The sequence below is a fragment of the Acipenser ruthenus genome, chromosome 19, assembly GCF_902713425.1.
Source record: "Acipenser ruthenus chromosome 19, fAciRut3.2 maternal haplotype, whole genome shotgun sequence".
Lineage (NCBI taxonomy): Eukaryota > Metazoa > Chordata > Actinopteri > Acipenseriformes > Acipenseridae > Acipenser > Acipenser ruthenus.
In genome coordinates this window covers 25580428-25603472 of record NC_081207.1, presented here as the reverse complement: position 1 = coordinate 25603472, position 23045 = coordinate 25580428, and the positions used below count along the sequence as shown (strand labels likewise).

The 23045-nt window shown below is 41.2% G+C and overlaps 1 pseudogene; it reads left to right on the top strand.

The window, feature by feature from the left end:
* The first annotated feature begins 6781 nt into the window (after window positions 1-6781).
* On the top strand, window positions 6782-23045 carry LOC117424477 (malonate--CoA ligase ACSF3, mitochondrial-like; annotated as a pseudogene).

The following is a 23045-nucleotide window of genomic DNA, read 5'->3' as shown; positions in this document are numbered from 1 at the left end:
TTTCAGTTAAACCCTTTTCTGTAAACAGTGTGGGGCTGGGGGAATTGAAGACTTTTTAAAATAAACTCAGTGCCAATCTGAGCGTTTCTTATCTGAGGAACGCGGGTGCCAGCTGGCGGACACAAAATGTGCCAGTGCTGTGTGGGCAAGCCAGGAATAGCTGGCAGAAATTGAGAAGTGTGTGTGTGTGTGTGTGTGTGTGTGTGTGTGTGTGTTCACAAGGTTTGAGACTGAATGGTGCACAAGCATCAATTAAAAATAAGGCTACAAAATGTAAACAGAAATGAATTTAAAAAAAAAAAAGCACTAAATGTTCAACTAAAAAATTACTGTTTTATTAGGCTATTGTGTTAATTTACATATTTACAAGTTATAACTCATGATTTTGTTAACCATTTTTTTGTTTGTTTTTTTACTTATAAAACTTTTCTACACTTCTGTCCCTGCTGACAATTCCAGCACTGCTGTAGAGTTGATGGCCAGCTTTAAGATGGGAATTGGAACAAATATAGTTTTTACTGTAATAAGGTTTAAGAATGTAGCTTGCTTGAAGAATCCCCTTAATGGTGACTGAACACATATCCTCATTCCATTCAAATCATGTGACAATCCTATTACTGCTTGCCCACCTGCACTGTCAGGTCTAATTCTCCTCTCCATGATTTAATGCTCTATACACACAGTATGGACACTCTTATCTTTGAAATATAAAATGTGCCATAACGTTGTCAACACCACTTGGAGAATGTGGACATCTAGTAATATCTACTACTATGTAAATTATTCTCAATATAACATAGCTACTTTTTAATTCAAGTGGTTAATTATGCTCCTGGGGATTTTTTCACATTTACAGTTCCAGTGCAGTCAATTTTACACCTAAAAAGATAAAAGAAATCAATCTATGAAAAATCATACTTTTAGTTAAAAATGTTTATTTGCGTGTTTATAATTATATGATGTGAAGATTTCAAATAACACAAGTCCTCAAAATGAGCACAATATAGCCTACACACCAATAGCATACACCTAATCGAAGAAATATTATAGCTGCAAGTTAAAGCCTAAAAAGAAAGACAATGCAACTGCAGGTTGCAAATAAAAACTAAAGATTAAGAAATCGGACAATATTAGCCCAACACTTGTGCCATTTTTATTTATAGTATCCCAAAGCGCTTTTACAATAAAAACTATAAAGACCATACAAACATCACAGAAATAAGAAACAAGCAAACAAAATGTATAACATTAAAAAAAAAAAAAAAAAAAAAAAAGACAAAAAAAACCGGACAAACTTGCAGGTCACATAACACAATGACACAATGCATGCTTAAAATAAAGAAGGCTTTATGTTACAACCTAGTAAAAACAGGTGTAGTGTCTTTGGAAACACTGACATGATATTAAATAACTTGCGATTTGTATTATAAGCCTTTCACAATTATCTTCAGCAAATCGAGAGATCTTAACGCAGGATCGATGAGGGAGGCAGTGCCTGTTGTGGAGCAAATGTTGTTTTTCATCGAGTGTGCCGGATAGTGATTCGTTCATTTTGGAAGGGGGGGGAAACAACGTCAGCTATTATACTAGTTTTCACTTAGTTTATTTTAGAAATTCCAAAAAAGTGAGTAGACGGCGTCTACCCACGTCTAACACTGATTGATTATGCGCCACATACTGCATTTTATACATTTATAATTGTACGTCACTGGACTTGCAGCTGAAATCCCTAATTAATAACGGTGACGTAGGTAGCTGGTCTTTTAGATTATCCTTCTCATCTTCAGTCGCATCTCTTCTTTTTAGTACTAAAATTACAGTACTCTCTGTTGTAACGGTAGACGTAGTTGACGACAGACATGTTTCCACACGGTCATAATTCGTCGAGTACCAGCCGCTTCCTGTATAAAGTCTTGCTAGATATTAAGGTGAAAACATTATGGGTGCATTTAAAGGGCAGGAGGGACCATGTATTGAAACGTTATATTCAAAGAGGAGCTTGTCATTGTTCCCGTAGTAGCAAATAAAAATAATAATAATTAGCGTGGTGTTTTTCCAAGTAGCAGTAACCCGTGCAAAGAACAGTTTTTGCTTGTAAAGTTAAACATACTGTAGTTATTATCTAGCTTAATACGGGGTGTGCGTTAGTTTTTACACCTGACAACAGGATGTGTGTAAACGTGTGTTATCCAGACAGGTTGCCGTTTATCTGCAACAGTAAAATACTACATTGTAACAGGTGTCTGTAGTTTGTTTATTTTGTAAAATAATTTTTCATTTGTTGTAGCGTGGTACAATAGTTTGTTTCCTCTTGATTTTTCGGGTGTACACATATCAACAGTCTCAGTACTAGTTGATAATACCAGCTTTAATATCATTAAATTTCAGAAAAGTACCTTTGTATCATTTTAATTAAAGTACGGACTGATCTTTTAATTGGTGTCAGTTAAGTTATTCACGTGCCAGTTTTTATTTATTTCTTAGCAGACGCCCTTATCCAGGGCAACTTACAATTGTTACAAGATATCACATTATTTTTACATACAGTTGCCCATTTATACAGGTGGGGTTTTATTGGAGCAATCTAGGTAAAGTACCTTGCTCAAGGGTACAGCAGCTGGGATTGAACCCACCACTCTCCGGTCGAGAGTCCAGGACCCTAACCACTACTCCACACTGCTGCCCCTTTAGAGAACCACAGTTATAATTAAACTCACCTTCACCCATGAAGAATGAATGAAAAATGTCAAATATTCTTCCATACCATTACCTTTAGTAGCAATTTTTTCTCTCCCAAAACGTTGGAGCTTTAGATATGTTTGAGAAGAAATGGTTCTCTGTTCTGTGTCTTCATTCAAGGACTGTGTGCAGGGCTAGTGCAAGTTTCAAGCCCTGTTCATACAAAAGCCTGTTTTATTTTTAATACATGCACATTTGACTCAAAACTGAGTACATCAAACCTGGAAAGTAAGACATAAAAATGTTATACAAAAGCATTTTAAATGTTAGCTCCACAACAATCAAGGATGGATTTGAACTGTCCTTGTTTGTTATAAGTACAGTACAAATTTTGTCAGCCTAATAACCTTATTTAAAGAAGATACCAATTGTTTATTATGAACACTTTACAAAATGCTTGAAAATGAATGTTATCAGGACCACCTACTCTAATATACAGGACCCAATGCAATATAGCAACAAAAGCGATTATATGTATGCTGTGTTGTCATTTTATTATTATTATTATTATTATTTATTTCTTAGCAGACGCCCTTGCAGGGCGACTTACAATCGTAAGCAAATACATTTCAAGTGTTACAATACAAGTAATATAATAAGAGCAAGAAATACAATAACTTTTGTTCAAGCAAAGTACAAGTGTGACAAAACAAAATTCAATAATACAGCAGATAATAGTGATAGTTACATTAGGATATGATTAAATAGTGATAGTTACATCAGGATATGATTAAATACAAAATACTACAGGTTAAACACTTTGATTAAATGCAGTAAAATAGGGGGCAGATAAGAGCAAAATAAAGCACATTTAAATGAAGGGTGATAGTGTCCCAGGATACAAACAGAGGAGTTCTACAGGTGCTGTTTGAAGAGGTGAGTTTTAAGGAGGCGCCGGAATGTGGTCAGGGACTGGGCAGTCCTGACATCTGTAGGAAGGTCATTCCACCACTGCGGGGCGAGGGTGGAGAAGGAGCGGGCTCTGGAGGCAGGGGAGCGTAGCGGAGGTAGAGCTAGTCTTCTAGTGCAGGCGGAGCAGAGAGGTCAAGTGGAGGTGTAGGGAGAGATGAGGGTCTGGAGGTAGCTGGGTGCAGTCTGGTCAAGGCATCTGTAGGCTAGTACAAGAGTCTTGAACTGGATGCGAGCAGTGATCAGGAGCCAGTGGAGTGAGCAGAGTAGTGGAGTAGCGTGGGCGAAGCGAGGCAGAGAGAACACCAGGCGGGCAGCAGATATCTGGATGAGCTGGAGCGGACGGGTGGCGGACGCAGGGAGGCCAGCCAGGAGGGAGTTGCAGTAGTCTAGGCGGGAGAGTACCAGGGCCTGGACCAGGAGCTGGGTAGCGTAGTTGGTGAGGAAGGGTCGGATTCTTCGGATGTTGCTCAGGAAGAATCGGCAAGTGCGTGCCAGTGGAGATGTGCTGGGAATAAGAGAGGCAGGGGTCCAGGGTGACTCCGAGGTTCTTAGCGGAGGAAGAGGGAGAGAGTGTGGTAGATTCCAGAGGAACAGAGATAGAGAGATCAGAGGAGGGGGAGGAGGGAAAGAAAAGGAGGTCAGATTTAGAGAGGTTGAGTTTGAGGTGATGCGAGTGCATCCAGGAGGAAATAGCAGACAGACAGGTAGAGATACGGGAGGAGAGGGTGGAGTCAGAGGTGGGGAAGGAGAGGAAAATCTGAGCATCATCAGCATAGAAATGGTATGAGAAACCATAGGATGCGATGAGGGGGCCCAGGGATCGGGTGTAGAGAGAGAACAGGAGAGGACCCAAGACTGACCCTTGGGGGACTCCAGTTAAGAGAGGGTGAGGTGTGGAGGTTGCTCCACGCCTGGTTACCTGGTAAATGCGGTTGGAGAGGTAGGAGGAGAACCAGGTCAGCGAGAGATGATAGTAGAATAGAGTGATCAACAGTGTCAAAGGCAGCAGAGAGGTTGAGGAGAATTAGGACAGAGGAGAGAGAGGCAGCTCGGGCACACTTAAGTGAGTTGGTGACAGTCAGGAGGGCGGTTTCAGTGGAGTGAGCAGAGCGGAAGCCAGATTGGAGAGGGTCAAGCAGAGAGTGGTTGGACAGGAAAGCCGAGAGCTGGCGGTGTACAGTCCGCTCGAGGGTTTTGGAGAGGAAGGGTAGGAGGGAGACAGGACGGTAGCTCTGGAGGGAGGTGGGGTCGAGGGTAGGTTTTTTGAGGAGGGGAGTGATAGAGGCTTTTTTGAAGGCAGAGGGAAAGATACCAGAAAGTAGAGAGGTGTTGAGGAGGGAGGAGATGAAGGGGAGTAGAGCAGGAGCAGCAGCTTGAAAGAGGTGAGTGGGGAGGGGGTCCAAGGCACACGTGGTGGGTTTGTGACCTTGGAGCAGGGAGGAGAGGTCAGAGTCTGAGAGGGGCAAGAAGGTGGAGAAGGAGGGCGAGTTAGTAGGGGATGTAGTTGGTGTAGGGGTTGGAGCAGGAGGGGGTGCGGGGGAGGGAGAGGTGTTAAAGAGTTTGCGGATATCTGAGATTTTAGAATAAGCTGCTTGATTAAATGTTGCTTGGCAAAAGAACCAACTAAACTGTGGAAACCAATCAAATAGCAAAATCAACTGCTAATCAATTTAGCCACTCACCTGGTACTAATCACACACTAACTCAGCCAATTCAAACACCACCTTACAATGTCACCAAATGTAGTTAGTTAAAATTACTTGAAGCAGGAACTCATCTATCTGCCTCTGTCCCTGGTTACCTGTAGACTGAACTAATTACTAGATGCCCACCCTTAAATAACTCCCTTCACTTAGCAAGGGAACTAGCTGCTAACTGCTCTGGAGACCATTTTATAAATTCAGGAGGTTTGTCCTGCACGGTTTTGCAATTTGTACATTGAAACTTGCACAATTGTAAACTTTTGATGTACAAATTTAACAGAAAGAACTTACCATTAGACATGTTCTGCTAGTACATTGTGCAAAACTTAGAACTGCAATACATTTTTGTAGTACAGAGTGAGTGAAATTATGCAAATGATAATCTCCAGCATTTGCATGAGCAGAGTGTCTGTAATATGGGAATCTGCCCCAATCCTCCAGGGTTCTCTTAATTAGAACCTAATGGTTTTCTTTATTTATTTTTTTTAAGGTTTTCTGGCAAGTTTCAGGGTTTTCTGCTGGTGATGTGTGCAGTAAACAGCAGCGGGGCTTGTTTTATAGAGCAGGTGTGGTTGTCTCAGAGAGACTGACCCACGCCGGCACCCTGGTGATTTATCAGTGCTGTGGTGAGGGAGGATGTCACCTGTGAGTTGCAATAATGTTGTGATTAGCTCCCTGGAGTTTCTGGAACTCCCATACCTGAAGCCTCCTATAGATATACAAAATGCCTGCCATATACAGTATAGCACACTGTTATGTCTCTCTCATCACTGATTCATTTGTAATGTAAATTCATGTAGTATCCTGAGATGTATTCTGTATTTCCCTGCATCTCTCTGTTGCAAGTCAGTTTCAATGGCAAATACAGCAGTTCTGACAGAACTTGACAGGTGCTTCCATATCCAAGACTGCACAAATTATATAGATTTCAAGAGCAACCCTTTCTGTGATAACTGTTTGGGCCATTCTGGAGAACACTGAGGAAAACATTAAGGTACATTATGTGGCACAGAGTGGTTCAATTTTGTCATTGAGGCAAAAATGTACCGGTATGTACACCCATATCTCTTGTGTCAATCTCTCTCATCTACCAAGGTGACATTAGAACCATGGGAGTGATTGAGTTCTGACTGTAAAAGCTAGTGGCATAGTTTTAAATTAATCAATTCTTTGAAATATAAGAAAAGGGATTTTAAAGCTTTGGTTAATACTCCTTTAAATAAATCTAGAAATAAATTGGTTATTTTTGTCCTTTTGGGGTTCAAATAGCAAATGTTTCGAAGACAGAAACCAGCCAGTTGACTAACCCTGGCACTGTCTAAAATGCTTTCTTGCTTCGTAGTACAGACTTTATAATTTGCTGCTACCCTCTGTGCTCATCCTCTCAGATTGAGACACTGCAGGCGATGGCAGGGCGTTGTGATGAGTCAGCTGGGCAGCAGTGTCTGGAGATCATGCCTTCACACAGGGGTGCAGTCCTGGGGGGGCAGATAGCCCCTGTGTTCACCAGAGCAGCAGGATTCGGGGACAAGCTTGCGATCGTGGATGGTAGGGGCGGCATAGCTACTGGGACCTGTACAGGAGCAGCTTAGGTCTGGCTAGGCAGATTCTGAAGGTGCTGAGCTGTGGGAGCGGAGCTCTCCATGGAGAACGCATTTTGTTTTTGTGTCCGAACTATACCTCCTATGTGGTGGCACAGTGGGTGTCTTGGATGTGTGGGGGGATCGCCGTGCCCCTCTACAGGAAGCACCCTGCCTCACGTCATCCAGGATTCGCAGAGGGCCCTGGTTATCGAAAGCAGCGTCTGCTCCGGCACACTGGGGCCCCTGGCTTATAAACTAGGGGTCCCCTGCCTGCATGGGCAGTTTGACAGCAGAGCAGGGGGACAGGGAGCTGAGTCCAACCGTCAGTGGGACCACCAGGAGACCTAAAGGGGTGCTGACCACTCACAACAACATCCAGGCTATGGTAAGCAGGCTGGATTATACAGTATGTATGCTTCTTATCTATATGTATAACACATGCTGATTTTATTGATTCTAGGAATTATGTATACCACATTCACATTTACTACAACGTGTGAAGCATCATGTACAAGCAACAAGTCGTTTCGTTGATTGTAATGAAAACGAGAAACAAAAAAAAGGTGGATACAAATATTTGGGACAGTGTTTAAATGATGATTTACAAGCACTGATTTATTATTAGTAGTAGTAGTATTATTAGTATTATTATTAATAAGTTCTTGTTGTTGTTGTATTGCTGCCCCTGTAGATTCAGTGCCTGGTGTCGGAGTGGGCTTGGACCCGCAAGGATGTCATCCTCCACACACTGCCCATGCACCATGTCCACGGAATCGTCAACAAGCTGCTCTGCCCGCTCTGGGTGGGCGCCACCTGCCTCATGCTGCCCGACTTCCAGCCAGACAAGGTAGGTGGGCGGACAAGCAGGCTCCTTACTGTGCTCTCTCTAACTCAGCAGTGTATCTCAGGCACCCAGGAAGGTCACATGACAGACCGAAACATCTGTTTTGCACTATGTTTATCAATACATTTTCTTCACCAATAGCTTTGAAATAAATACAATTAAGAAACGTGTGTCTTTTATATAGGAAAATGATGAGAGCTCAGAAATGACGGCAATACATTAGGCAAGATTTACTGGAATTATTTAGTTGTCTTTAACATGGAGGACCCTGAATGTATTGTATACAGTAATATCATACAGCTCTGTAAGAAGGCAGGGGCACTTGGTCAGTCTAACAGCTTGATGCTTGAAACTATAAGGATCTCGATGGCAGTGTTTGTGTAGCGATAGATGTTTAACCTTATCAGTGATTTGTCAGTGGTCTGCGCTAATTGTGTCTGCGCTCCAAACCGGCAGGACCACAAACATCAATAAACCCATCCCCTGTTTGACAGCGTAGCTCTTTCTAAAGCACACGACAAAGCTATTCAGGTCAGACGTCAGGCAGCAGCGCAGGTTAGATCACTGAGACAGCCTTCGAGTTCTCTTTCCCTTTGTCACACTAAGTGTTTGAGTCCCTTTGATGGATGGCTCTGTGTTGCTGTGTATCTGCCCATGCTGAGGTGCTCAAATGGGGTAGAATTGAATCAATCGATCGGCTGACATTGAGGAATGAGGGTTTAGGATTTGAAGAGGAAGGGGATTGGGGGGGGGGTACTACAGAATGTGTACTCTGGGTGATTGACAGGTGATGGCTGTGAAGGACATTGGTCCATGGCTGTTTGCTCAGAAAGACTCAACAGGGAATAGTTTGCAGTAAGGTTATTGTATGTTCCAATGGTAAAACTTCACTTCTTCTTTAAGTATTGTATCACATGAGTTAAAGCTTTTCTATCGTAAAAATAGAAAAGGAGAGCAGAACAGTATATCTTTGTTTAAGTGAATTTTAAGAACATAAGAAAGTTTAAAAACAAGAGGAGGCCATTCTGCCCATCTTGCTTATTTGGTTGTTAGTAGCTTATTGATCCCAGAATCTTATCAAGCAGCTTCTTGAAGGATCCCAAGGTGTCAGTTTTAACAACATTACTGGGGAGTTGGTTCCAGACTCTCACAATTCTCTGTGTAAACAAGTGCCTCCTATTTTCTGTTCTGAATGCCCCTTTATCTAATCTCCATTTGTGTCCTTGTTTCTTTTTTCAGGTTGAAAAAGTCTCATGGATCGACATTGTCAATACCTTTTAGAATTTTGAATGCTTGAATCACATCACCGCGTAGTCTTTTTTGTTCAAGACTGAATAGATTCAATTCTTTTAGCTTGTAAGCATATGACACGGTTTATTTTTGGTCTAGGGAGACTGGAGCAGGGCTTATTTTGAGGTCTCCCAGGTAATAAATAATAAATACTCCATATTATTATGGCCAGTAAAAATAAAGTTAAAATGCAGTGTTGTACTGCCGCTGATAAATACTTTTTAAAAAATGGAAAGCTGTAGAAAATGTCATTTCGCTGGGCTAGGCTAAAATATGAAGCTCTCTTTGGAAGTGTCAGAGTTGAAGCACACAGCATGTGGCAGTGCTCGAGTTCATTAGTTTCATTTGTGCCTAGTTTGAATGTTGAGTTAACCCACCCTCTGGGAAGTGTTTCTAAGACCCAGACAGACTGAGCACCAGCCCCACAGTGAAATGAATAGTGCATTTTAGGACAGGTCTGTTTACATTGCGCACAGTTTGTCCACTACACTAAATCTAACAGCACTTCCAAACCTGGCTGCCGAGAGATAGCTGAGATAGAATTGTGGATTATAAGGATGGGGTTGGAGTAAAGCCCTAAAATGGGGGATAAACATACATTATAAAAAATATATATGAGAAAAGAACTGAGAGTGAGCAAATAGGATAAAAGGACTAGAGAGAGAGGGGGAAGGGGGAGAGGGGGACAGAAGGGAAATGCATGCTTCCCAGAGGGATGGAGGGAAGGAGAATCTGTCGTTCACCTTCAATTAATTCATGATTTTCTCCCTCTGTGCGCAGCCCTGTGCACTGAGCCATGCAGCGGGGGTGGGATGGGGGGAAGGTGGGCTGTCAGGAACGCTTAGAGAATACATTTGTCAAAAAATAAATAAATAAAAGTGGCTTAGGGCTGACCTGAGTACAGAATTTAATTTTTTTTTAAACTTCTTATACAGTGAGAATCAGAGTGGCTCTGACCAGTGTTTCACTTGCTTTAAAAAGATCACTGTTAATAACATTTTGTAGAATCACGTTTATGCAGCAAAGGGGGAAAAAAACTGTTGCTTACCAAAATAACCTGAGTCAGCAAACCTTCATATGTTTTAAAATCCATGTTATTATATCTTATTAACATTATCTCCCCAGTCAGCCCTTTCTGTTGTTAAAGATATTTAGCTTTGTGCTTGTATTTTACATTTTAGTTTAGAATACCACAATATCTTAAAGATGAAAAGTTGCTGCTGCTCCCTGTTACGTAATCACTGCATGTCTGCTGCACTGTTACCATGCTTTAGCAGTTTTACTGATGGAGATGCACTGCTGAATCTGACCTCCAGCCTCTCTGTGTTTCTCAGGTGTGGGAGCAGCTCCTGGCCTCTGGCTCCTCCGCAGCTCCTCGTGCCAACGTCTTCATGGCCATGCCCACAATCTACTCCAAGATGATCCAGCACTACGAGTGTCACTTCACTCAGTCCCATGTACAGGGCTTTGTGAGGGCCATCTGCCAAGAGAGAATCAGGTACAAACTATGAAAATTCACGAAAAAAGCACAGCTGAAAAAAATACTATTTCTGAACCAGCATCTTTAATTAATGGAATACTGGAATTGGGCCCGATATCTCAATGCTCACCACAGTTTTATCAGACTGACCCCAATATTATGAGTGTCTCCATGCCCTCGCCCTTAGGTGTCTGTCTGTTTGACTGTCTTTGTTCTGTGCGCCTCAGGCTCATGGTGTCGGGTTCCTCCGCCCTGCCCCAGCCTGTCCTGGAGAAGTGGGCACAGATCATGGGTCACACCCTGCTGGAGAGATATGGCATGATGGAAATCGGTAAGGCACTGTCCAACCCACTCGAGGGACCCCGAGTACCAGGTACAGTACCTGCCTTTCTGTGTGTCAGTTTGCATATCTGTATGTGTGTCTATCTTATGGGGTCTGGTATACCAAATACACTCTTCTATGCAGTGTCCAGATGTCCCTTTTATAAGTATACTCCTTTAGAAAAGTTTACTGCAGTGTACCGTGGTAAAAGCATATCAAGCAAAGTATAGTGAAGTTCAGTAGAAGAATAATGAGAACATACTGAAGCACAGGCCAGCATGGTAAATCAGTTGTAATGACAGGTAAATGCTTAGGACATGGTGAAATTATTGTGTAAATATATTGTGGGTAAACTTGATGAAACAGGACAGGGCTCCCCTCTCCAGATTCAAATTCAAATTCTTCTTTCCACCCCCTGGACAGGCTGTGAGACCGTTGGCAGGGCTCCAGAGCTGCAGTGGCTAGCCCTGTGGCAGCGCTCTGCCCTCCCCAGTTTGGCAGCTCTTGTTTGGGATCCCGGCAGAGCAGCGTAGTGTGAAGGTCCCTGAATAATTCATGAGCAGCAGCGCTATGCCTCACCAGGCTCGTTCACCGGCAGGACTGCTGCTGCTTTAATTGGGGGTTGAGATGGACGCGCTGATGAGCAGTCAGGGGACTCATTTGTGTTTCTGACAGGCCTGTCGCCAGAGGCCCCTGCATTCCACTACTCTCCGTCCTTTCTGTAAGAGACTCGGTCAAACCACAGGCCTGCTTCAAATGGTCGTAACCTAGGATTAAAAAAATATATAATAATGATCTTACTTGCTATAACAACATTTTCATGTTGTTACTGTAAGACAATACATCCCGTATTTGTCTCAAGTGAAATCCTTTTATTCAGGCCACTGCACTCTATTAAGTACATTCCTGGTGGTACAGGTAATAATTTGACCCCCACATACTGATTTATTAAGATTTTCACACCAAAATGCAATTTTTTGCAAAAGTAAAATAAAATTGTTAAGTTAATAAGTAAGTTTAATTTAAGGAAATATTTAAGGTGGCATTACTAGATACAGTGAGTACAGTAGCATTGTTATTTGATGTTTTAACCCACAGTATAGCTTTTGACCTTTCCATTCGCAGGAGTGGCCAACAGTAATTAACCCTTTATCAATATTGTTGATCATGTGGTAACAGCCTAGTTAGAGTAGTTCCAGTCAAACTTACCTAATATGCAAGGGTTCCAAAAATATTATCAGGGTGATTCACATATGCAGACTGTTAGAAATATTTTGATCTCCATTGAGATCAACATTTTTAATAACAAGATGGAATAACCCATATTAAACATAAAATGATGCGCATTTTATTGTAAATGTGCATTTCATTTTTTAGTAGCATTTTTATAAGTTTAGTGAAGAAATATTAATAGAACATTCCTTGTGCATATTTCAACCCTGACTTATGTGACCGTCCTTTCACATATGAGAACTAGGAAGTTGTAGTAATACCTATTAGGTAAGCTTTACTGGAATTATTTTGTTTAAATCACTGTTAGACACTGCAATTCGAACTCCATCACAAAGTTATTGGTCGGCTGCATGTGTGATGGAACATCTGTGTGTATTTATAACGTTCTGGGTCAGTGGGCGTCCCTTTGCCTGGAGTTGAAGTGTGCATCACCATGGAGAACCCCAAGAAAGATGGCACCTCCTATACTGTCATCGCTGAGGGAAACAGCAAGGAGACCATGGTAAGCTAGATGTAACATACCCAACCCTTGAGAACCCCTAAAATAAAAGGAAATCAAAATCTTTCAGCTAAAAGAACTTCCCTTTTAAATAAACACAGCACATAGTTTCCCAAAAAAGTGAACTACAATAAAATGTCATGGTAAAAACTTAAATGTGTTCCTCCCCTTTAATGTTAAGTAGTTACCGATGGTTTTCTGGAGGAGAAAGAGGGGGAGCTGCTGGTGAGGGTGCCCTCTGTCTTCCAGGAGTATTGGAACAGGCTGCAGGAAACCAGAGACGCCTTCACTGAAGATGGCTGGTTTAAAACAGGTATTGCTCACTGACACGCCTTTACACAGCACTTCAGTTCATCCACATCTCTTTCACAAAGTTACACTGTGTTTAGAATCAGGGTCTATGGAGAGGTGCAGGATCTAATTTGACTCTGCAGGGAGGGAGGGAGGGAGAGATGGGGAAAGGGGCAGTGTGTGTTTAATTAGCTTACAGGGGCGGGGGGCCTGTACTCCGCTTGTCGCTGTCACACGCCATTAGCTGCACAGGCTGTGTAATGAGTGCAATCAGCTCCAGGCTCACGAGTCCCACAGACACAGCCAGGATGAGACAACCCTTCCTGCTCTCCCATCACCACCGACAACCCACTTCCCTATTCCCTCTGTTTAGTTCAGACTTTTTTAGATCTGACTATCAAATCCCTTCAAATATTTAAATTTTGTTTTTCTTTAAATATTCCCCCCCCCCCCCCCCCCGCCCAAAGTAAACCTGTTAATAGTCACATCTTGCTTAAGAAGGGTGCCAGAGTGAGAATAGACGCAGGCAATTACATTAATCAACTGTACATTAAATTCGACTAGAAACAAAATGACTACCGACTGCTGTGTCTGGTACAGTTTTCACTTGCTAAAGAAAGCGTTCGAGGGAGAAGAAAAAGAAAGTAGAAATTCGTTTCTGTGAGCTGGATGTACACAGAACAAAAATGAAATGCGTACAGTCTACAGAGAAATGTAATGTGTGTAGGATCCACCACTTAATGACATCAAATACCTGTTTTATTATTTACGTCTTATTGACGTAGCATCTTGTATTGATTACTCAGTTTTAGGGCTTGCTACCGCTGCAGATAATTGAGTTGTTCTTTCAGTGTGAGTAGAATAGAATAGAGTAGAAATAGGATGCTTACTGTATCACTATATTTAGTTCACAATGCATATGATACTCCTAATGGAACTCTTGAGGTATGGTAGAATGCATATCATACAAACTGCCTGTGTGCAAGAGTGGACAGCTGTAGCATTTCAGATAAAACATGGTCTAAAAGTTTGGGACTAAAAGCAAGTCCTACAGGACTGCTCAAGCTTTTAGAGGCAGTTAAAATGAAATATGTGAAAGTACAGTGTGGAGGATGGAGAATAAACAAACCACCCACGTCCGGGATCTCTTGAGACAGGATTGAAAAACAAGAGGCTGGAGGAGAGAAGAGGGTTTTGGCACTTGTCCGCAGATCAATGGTGGTTTCATTTGCGACTGCCAGTGGTTTTAATTGCGTAAATGATCCTGCTTAGTGTAAGTGGCACTTTCATAGATGTCGCTGAGTCTCGCTGCTCAGTCCGTGCATCTCCACACTCATTTGTAAGAATTGATTTCTTTCCGTAGTCATGTTTCTGCCATCCACGCCGTCCGATTGCGTGGGAATCGACAGCTTCCAAGAAAAGTACAAAATTGTAGCTAACACAATAATTACATAAATATGACCCATTTTGCACTTCCATTAGCTACATGATTTTAAATGTGCAGGAATCACATGTTATAGCAATAGCATTTTCATTTTACAAAGAGACATCTGGTACTGCACTACGTTAAAGAAAGTTCCCAGTTTGTGTGCCTTGCTTTTCAGGAAGTCTGTTACTGCTTTACTACCATGGTCATTTCACATCAATAGTGTCTTCTGCATCAAAGCATGTTACTGGCTGAAAGCATGTCAGTCAGTAGAGAAGTAGGTGATTGAGAGGAAAGAAGAAGCCAGTTAAGGAGTGGCAACAGTTCCACCCTCCAGGTGAAATGACCCTGGACAGGAAGTGCAAGACAGTCAAAAAGCATGGCTTGCAACAGAGATTTAACCCAGAGCAGTACCATGTATCCTGTTTTAATACCACCCCACCTCACCCCAGTGTAGCATAGTGCTGTAATTTATACACAACCCACCAGCATTAAAAGTATTAAAAATGTACAATACTTGTTGGAGGGCAAGATCCATTGAAAGGGACAGGATTTGCATTGCATTGTTTTTGTATTTATTGGGCATCTCCCATATCAATTTGACACTATTAATTTGATTATATAAACAAATATTTTTGTTATATAAATGCCTCCTTGTCATTGAAAGTTTGGATAATAATGCATTATAGTTGTTGTATGTCCATTATTTATTTTTGTATATACAATGTTTTACCGATATGTGATCCATTGAGGTTTATCGTCTTAACCTCTTGCCAGCAGCGCTATAGCCCTTCTTTGATACAGTGGACACCTCTGTGTGAAATATTGTTTTGGTTATCCAATCAGGGCATCTTCCATCTCCTATTAGGTGTATTGAAATCTTTTCCCCAATTACATCATTTGGCCACATGGTGACACTGTGCGCTATGCATTAATCTGTTAGAAGTGAATGTAAATGAAAATACATTTAAGTTTTACATGCCAACATTTACATTCCTTTAGAAGAAAGCCTTTGTCATCAGGAGTAATCTTCAGACTGACTGAATGATTTCCGCTCGTCGACAATTCTGTGAAATGAATATCTCATTTAAACAGCATCTTCTTATTTCAATTGATCTCTTGTGCTCCATTATCTCATCAAAGCGTGAACTTTGGCTATGAAATGGAGTTGTTAGTTACCATTTGTCTGTTGTTAGACGTTGTTTCTTTCAGGACATTCAGCCAGCTAAATGATTTATCTGAAACCGCAGGGTGTCAATACTTACGGACACCATTATGTATAACCCGTGCCCCAGTAAAGTACTTAAGAGTAGAGTGTGCTCATATAAATGCTTGCTTGGGACTGTACATTTAAAGTGATTATTTGAAAAAGTAAAAACTGGGAGAATCTAGTCCTGATTTTTTTATGATTCAATGCTTCAGATTAGGAGCTGCCAAATAAGTCTACACTGGCTGGGGTGAATATTAGACTAGACTTATAGCAGTTGTTTGTGTCTCTGCAGAAAGTGTTGTTTTTTTTCTCTTTTCTCTGAAGTCTAGTGGGTATAGCAGTTTGTTATGGCTCCCAGCAAACTATCAAAACCTATTTAAGCACTATTTCACTGCCTTCAGCTTTAGAGTACTGTATGCTCCTCCAATGTCATATTTCACCTCAGGTGAAACAATGCTTGTGTGAGGCAAGGTCTCAGCTGAATAGGCTGAACTCAAAAACAAATCCAGCGACAAGAGACTTTAGAATGTGCAGTACGAATCAGGGCTTGACTTCATAATTGTAACCTTGCTATGGTGTGTCTTGCTGTATGAACTGCTGTACCTGCAGTAATTTGCATTGTTATACACCTCACAGATCGGATCACCACAGGGTCATGCGAGTGCAGTTCTTTTGTTTGGGCTGCATTGACCTTTATTTAAATGTAGGTTAGAGAGGAAAATGGGCTGGAGATAGTTTACCTTCTTGCCCTCCAGCACCCCCTACTGGTCAGGCAACTGAAATGTATTGTCTTAACACTACGACACCCCATGGGATCTATTCAATAGATAGAAACCGTATTTTACTTTCTTTGAAATACAAAATTACATCAAAGAGAGTCGCACACAAAGTCCCCTTCTTTCAATGATTTAACAATGGCAGTATTTAGGTGCACCACCATTTAAGTTGAACACCATTGAGTTAGCAATGTGTACTTTTATTTATTTATTATGTAAGGCATTGACAACGGCTGGAAATGTCAGAACTGATCAGAAGTAAGAGCGATTAAGGTCGAGCAGACCTGATGCCATTGAATATTAACAGCAACATAAATAAATAAACAGGTTCAAATTCAAATGAATGTAGTTTGGCTGTCTTGGATTATTCATTAGTGGACAACAGTTACAGTTAAGTTGCACCAGTTCTGTCGAGTGTGACTCTGTTGGCAATTTGGCAGGCAGTTATAGGAACTGCATACACAAACTAAATCTTGAAGAAACCATTTTAGCCTCTATAATTCAATTTCATCAGATGAATTAGATATCCCATCAAAGTGTGAAGGGTTATTATATTATTAATTACAATGACAAAACTTAAGGATGACAAATAATAATATTAGGATTGCAATTTACCTTGGAAATACTCTTTATCTGTCTCTATTGAGTGATTTTGTTCTGCATTTTAACCGGATGGATTTTTCATTTGGGTTTTAACACCCATATATCTTAATTATAAGTTCATTTAATTCCAGTAGGGTCTGTAATTTATATTCAACTTGTTTTGCTGGAAATGTCTTTTTTAGGCATAATAATGCATCTCTGTTGCAAGACTGACATGAAAAACTGCTGAAGTTGAAGGGCATTACATTGGAATAAATAATGAAGTGCAGTCAGACTGCAGTTTAACTAGACTGTTACAACAGTTTGTCTGCACAATAGAACTCTTTGAACTGCAAGTGATTTGACAGTATGCAGGTCATTTGGGAATTGAAGGCTGCAATATTTTTTGTCTTTTAGAAACAATTTTCCAATTTTCTTTTGCTTTCAATCAACTTCACTCTCCCAATCAGTGTGCACTGTAGTCATTTCAGTCTGCATAATTATGTTAAATTTAAACTAAATGATACACTCTTGATTCATGAGAAACCCGGCATTGTTGGTGTACCGCTTTGCTCGCATTACCTACAGTTGCCGGCACATAGGTTCCCTCCTTCCTTGAAACTGTCACTTTCTGAACTAAACAGCCATGCTACTGCTACTTTCTGCAGTAGGGGAATGGATGCCATATGTAAGCTCAGAGTTGTCCAGTAAACATAACCCTTTCACTGACACATTGTGTTAATTTTGGACGATATCAGTCATACAGGGCACATGTTTTGACATAGTGTCTTTATAGCTGTTACACAGCTGTATTCTGTGATTCACAATTGATTTCCATTACAGGTAGTGTCCAGTAGACATTAACTATTTCACTGCCACATGGTTTTAACATCTGGACTTCCCAGTGACACAGATACATTTTTTTTTGCATATGCATTTCACTTCATGTTTACAATCCATTCGATCTGATATGACATTCCCGTTAGATTATGCCCCTGGGGATGCTTTGTTTTTGTTCCCAGCAGTTCCCAGAGTATTAGCAGCATGGTCTTCTCTGCTGTGCCCCCATGGCAACGGACGGGTGTCAGTCAGCATGATGTTGTTTGCTGAGATGGGAGTGAACGGGAGTACTTGGCTTCTGTCTCACTGCCCTTTTCAGGCATGTCATCTCACTACACTACAGAGCGCTGTATTCTGCCAAGCCACTGCATAAAAACAACACGTCCCAGCTAAACAAACCCACGGAGAGAGGAGAGAAGGAAAGGGACTCGAAACAATTAGGGAATGGTCAACGTCACATCTTTGTCAAAAGGGAGATAATAAACTACTCTGCTTATCCATACAATTCACAAGCAACTCCCTCCCCAGCTGGCCTCTGAGGAAGCCGTCCATCCTGCTATAGCAGGACTCTGCTATTCATAGTCCTGTCAGTTCAGTAGCATTCCATGACATTAACGGGCTACACAGTCTGAGCAGGAAGGCTGTTTAAGAGGCAGGTTTGTCTTCTTTTCCTGAGTCCTCACCTGAGTGCAGTATAGAGACTGCAGTATAGAAATAAAAGCAGTATAGCAGTGAAGCATAGTAAAAAATGGTAAATCAGTGATATGTGTGGTATAAACCATAGTTAATGGATGTACAGTAAATGGATGTTCAAATGGAAAAAGTATGGTAAACTGCAAAATTACTGTGTAGATTTGCCATGGTAAATCTTGAAATGCAGTGCTGTTCTGTATGCTTGTTTCCAGTTCATAGCAGAGGCATGTCATCACTGCACCACCCTCCCAGGATTTCAGTGACCAGACGACAGCACTTTGGAATGCTAAAAACAGTTCCTCATAACAAAACATATATTTATATTGTATATACCGGTATTTGTATTTTAGTTAAATGTACAGGTAAACATATATGTTTCCAAGGAGTGTTTACAGAGTATACTGCCGCCCAAAGGTCCTGTTCAGGTTAAATGTAGTCAATTGAATTTACAAAGCTACACAATTTAAACATTGTTCTGTAAGAAAATTCCCTTTGAAAAAGCAACGATTAACATAAACTAAATATGTGTTATTTCTTTTTTTTTGGTACAATGCATACACTCAATTACCAAGTCAGGGCAGCTTGTCACAGCCTATCAGCAGAAGGCAGCGGACTGTGAAGAAATTCCCAATATCTACATTTACACACTGTATCAATCTTGTTTAATAGACTGGAAAGCTTATTGCTCTGTCGAGGAGCTGTGAAAGAGGGCAGCGGTGATGAATTGCGCTCTCCCCACGACAGCCGCCCGTGATGTATAATGAAATATTTATGATTTATCCCAGCTAATAAACTGAAATGAAGTGCGTGATGTATGAGAGCAGATGGGCCGAGTATTGATGCGGTACTCTCCACTGATGCAACCGGGGGGGGGGGGGGGGGGGGAGAGAGAGAGAGAGAGAGAGAGAGAGAGAGAGAGAGAGAGAGAGAGAGAGAGAGGTTCAAGCCTGATCACACAACAACAAACACAGTTTATATAGCATCTTATCACACTAACATTTATTATAAAACCTATCTGTAGGTTGGGAGAACGATTTACTGTATTAAATGAAAATGCATAAATGACATCTGTAACTTGAAGTACTTAATTATACAATATTAAGCAGTACTAATACTATGCACTGTATTTTTTGTAGTATTACTAAATTACTTCCAGGACTAGGCTAGGCCTTCCCCTTTTATTTTCCTTGCATAAATAACATTAGGCCTGCTGGTGTGGCTGTCTTGTCAATAGAATTGCAATTGTAAGCCAATACTCAGGACTGTTAAAGGGGAAAGTTATTTCAGCCTTCTTTTTTTCCCCCCTAATATCGAAGTTCTGTATGTTTGTGTGTAAATTCTGGAAGAGATTTGCAGGCAAGCAGACAGAGGCTTAAAAGATTGTTTTCTCGTGTATGCATTGCCCAAATATTTTGAAAACAAATTGTTATGAACAATTTTCTTTGATTTCTTGCATAATTTTATTTTAATTTTATAATTTAAGGTAGAGTTTTTTTTTTGTTTTTAGTATTTTAATTCATCATAATTTAAAAAACAAAGTATTGCGAACTTTGCACTGTATTAAAATCTAAGCCACTCTGATTCCTGCATATGTCTGTAGCTTATTAACATCCTAGTAAAACCTGGAGTGGCTAAAACTGCTGTGCAGTAGAAGTCCAGTGTACTGGATTTCCTCCTGTTCTTGAAGAATAGGAAGCACAGAAGTGAGTAGATATCTGGGCCGTGTCATCTGAAAGTAATTAAAGGGGCTCAAGCTGAACTGCTCTGAACAATTTGCCCAGGAGAGCCAGTATTGGTTCAGTAGAGGCTATTATTAGAAATGAGGGAAAATGCACCATTAGAAAGAAATCTGGTGTCTGACAACTGCACACTACTGTATGTTTTATTCAGTGATGGAGTGATTTAAATCTGGGATCTGTTAGAAAAGTTATTATAGGTCCAGCACCTTCCAGGTTAGAGACGCCTGAGTAATTGATTGTGTGGCCACCAGAGGGCTTTGAACTCCCAAATGCTGAGAATATTTATCGGTAAATATATCCCCAAATAAAAAAGGGCAGCAGTGTGGAGTAGTGGTTAGGGCTCTGGACTCTTGACCGGAGGGTTGTGGGTTCAATCCCAGGTGGGGGACACTGCTGCTGTACCCTTGAGCAAGGTACTTTACCTTGATTGCTCCAGTAAAAACCCAACTGTATAAATGGGTAATTGTATGTAAAAATAATGTGATATCTTGTAACAAAAGTCACCCTGGATAAGGGCATCTGCTAAGAAATAAATAATAATAATGTCTGTATTTTACACCAATTTCCAAAGTGAACCAACCCTCACGGCATCATTCTATAAGAACTGTTAATTGTTTCAAATGAATTGAATACACACATGCGAAAGAATTCTAAACAACTCTATCATTATGGTTGTCGAGGGTTGGTTCACTGTTTATACTATGACCCAGACCTGTCTCCCCCTGTCTTCTGCAGGGGACACTGCAGTCTACAAGGATGGTGTTTAGTGGATCATGGGGCGCACCTCTGTGGACATCATAAAGAGTGGGGGCTACAAGATCAGCGCACTGGAGGTGGAGCGATACCTACTGGCACACCCTCATATTTCAGGTAATTACCAACAAAAACTACTAATGTAACCTAAAGAATCCTGATGCTATAATTCTAAATGGAAGTGACTGAAATACCATGTTCCTATGTGGGTGCTTTCACCGTGGTGATTATGTGGCGTTCCCTCAGACGTGGCAGTGATTGGGGCCCCCGACGCGACCTGGGGTCAGCGAGTGACAGCCGTGGTGGAGCTGAGGCAGGGGCGGAGCCTGTCACTACAGGAGCTGAAGACCTAGGCCTGGTAGGAGCATTCCAGCATAACAACAATGATAATAATTAGAACAATGCATTGCTGGTGGCATTGGGTTTTGCTTTTCTTACTGAATAATTTGAGTGCCCATAAATGAGAAGGGTTCCCAGCAGTATTCCTGAAAGCCTGCAAATGAAAGTTTGGCATTTCCAGAAAGGAAATATTTAACAAATACATATTGTAATAATAATAATAATAATAATAATAATAATAATAATAATAATAATAATAATAACAGGTCACCCGTGCTTGTGTTTGTGTATTGAGTGAAACTTGTCTGGCCCCAGGGTGTGAAATTAGAAGGCTGTGAAGAATTCCACATTCATATTCCAGAGTTCTCCTCCTCCTCCTCTCTGTCTCCCAGGCATCGTGCTTCAGTGTCTGCCTGTGCTGCACTTGCTGCTGTTTTAAATGTCACTTGCGTTAGTTTTGCCCCTGACACAAGCACTGGCAGGAGACACATGTCCCCTTTTCAGTGGGATGTCTGTGGGGCCCATCGCCTCAGATCTGTGTCCTGGCCAACAGCAGGTGGCCTGCGCGCTGGCACTCCATATGGCAGGGTGGCGCAGGGCAGCGGAGGACGGCACTGGCCCTAGCTTGTCTAGCATGGTGGATTAGCGTCCGTGCCAGTGACCTGCTTGTCAGAGGCAGGCAGCGCCGCAGGATAGACAGAGATAGAGAGAAAAGAGAGATGAGCAAGTTCCTTGATGCTCACTCCTCAGTGCATTCTCTGTGGTTGTCATCTTGCATTTCTGTCAGCGTAGCCATCTTGCTTGATAAAAGAAGAAGGATGGATAAAAATGTTTACAAAGAAAACGAGCAAAAAGATGCATCCTGCTTCTCCAGGACTACATGTCCCATAATTTACTGCATTGTGCTTTAGCCCAATTTTGTGATGTCATTGTTGTAGGTCCCCAAATATGCTGCTTCATCGTTCTGTCCAATTTCAGGGGAATAAGGGTCATTATAAGGTGGCAAAACTTTTAGCGGTATTAAGATTTTGAGTTCATACTTTAAAATTTTTTGCTTATGTGTTTAAACTTTTGTCAAAAATATGCATGTCAAATAAATGTTATTATTATTATCTATTTCTAAGCTGACACCCTTATCCAGGGCGACTTACAATTGTTACAAGATATCACATTATTTTTACATACAATTACCTATTTATACAGTTGGGTTTTTACTGGAGCAATCTAGGTAAAGTACCTTGCTCAAGGGTACAACAGCAGTGTCCCCCACCTGGGATTGCACCCACAACCCTCCGGTCAAGAGTCCAGAGCCCTAACCACTACTCCACACTGCTGCCAGTAAACTGCTCCCATACACATATACAGTGTATGGCTAATTTATAATATAGGTAATATTAATTGTTTTTCCATACACACAAAAAAGATTATAAATATTGCTGAGCATGGCATGATGGCTTTTCTGATGAGTTACGATCCAAATAGACTAAAGGTTCAAAATAAATAAAGGTTAGGCATTTTAAAAAGGGTTATTCCAGAAGTTAGAACATCTAGGAAATTAAACAGAATTGAACACCCCTAGTCTGTTTGACTTATTAAAGATGCCATCGCTTCTTTTCAATGAAACAAAACTAAACTACCTCTTTTTTTCAAACGGAAGCCGCTTTCCTGGTTTCTAATTCCCGCGTTTGCTTGTTGTGTTTTTTCAGGGAGCACATGACATCCTACACCATCCCCACAGGGCTCACCCAAGTCAACAAGAAGGAACTGCTCAAACCCTTCTACCCAGTCTAG